The following is a 1,140-nucleotide window of genomic DNA, read 5'->3' as shown; positions in this document are numbered from 1 at the left end:
TGACTCTAATGATTTTCTTTCAGGGGTAGTAACTGTACAGAATATTTATGGGGAAAGAGAATAAGAAGAGACAGACAGTGGTTATGCCAATGGTAGGGTGTCAAGATGCTGCCAAAGATGGTGTCTGTAGCACAGTGGTTACGACACCAGCCACAAACACTGCAGCTGGTGGGTTCAAACCCGGCTGCACCAGCTAAAACAATAATGACAACTGCAACAAAAAAATAGCTGCGCATTGTGGGCACCTGTAGTCCCAGCTACTTGGGAGGCTAAGGCAAGAGAATTGCTTAAGCCCAAGATTTTGAGGTTGCTATGAGCTTTGACACCACTGCACTCTACTGAGGGCGACAGCTTAAGACTCTATCTCAAAAAAAATAAATAAAAAGATGCTGCCAAAGCGAATAAACAGTCATTGATACTAGACTGACAAGAAACCTGAGACCTATGTTTGTTTTTGCACAAAGTGAATCAATGACTAGTCATTTGCTAAACATGAATTCATGGTGATTGTTGTGATGGGAATTCTGGAAGAACACCCTCATAACTGAATCTTGATGAAGGACATTATGACACTTTTACATTCACTCATTCATTTATTCAACAGACATCTATTGTATCAAGGACTAGGCATCTCCCTTGACTGTTCTTGAGAAGATAAGCAAACAATTGTGGAAAATTATAATAAGTCCCTGTGGGTGTGGAGGGGACACAGGGCTGTGGCAACCCAGGGGAAGGCAGATCATCTGTGACGGCCGATACCCCCGCCCAAAATTTGAAAATAAAGGAAATCTGTTTGCCCTTAGAGCATTCAACTGGGATACGGCATTAGCAGAGATACACCAAAATACCCAAAAAAGATAGGAGGAATGGATGCCAGACTCAAACCAGAACTACTGAAACATTAAGAAATGAGAAGCTAACCCCATTCTGGATTTAAAGAGACGAATCTATTCCCAAAGATCTGTAACCAACACAGCTATGAGAGACACTTTCAGGTGGCATACAAATGTCATTTTTTTTAATTATATATTTTACTGTGTGTTAGAAACTATAGCTAGTCCATCAGACCAGATATTTCATAGATAATACCACTTGGGATGAGACTAAAGGAGATGTCCAAGAAGAAAATGAAAAAAAAAA

This window comes from Otolemur garnettii, unplaced genomic scaffold (assembly GCF_000181295.1).
Source record: "Otolemur garnettii isolate 467f Iridium unplaced genomic scaffold, OtoGar3 scaffold00038, whole genome shotgun sequence".
In the NCBI taxonomy this organism is placed as follows: domain Eukaryota; kingdom Metazoa; phylum Chordata; class Mammalia; order Primates; family Galagidae; genus Otolemur; species Otolemur garnettii.
Note: the sequence above shows the minus strand (reverse complement) of the source record.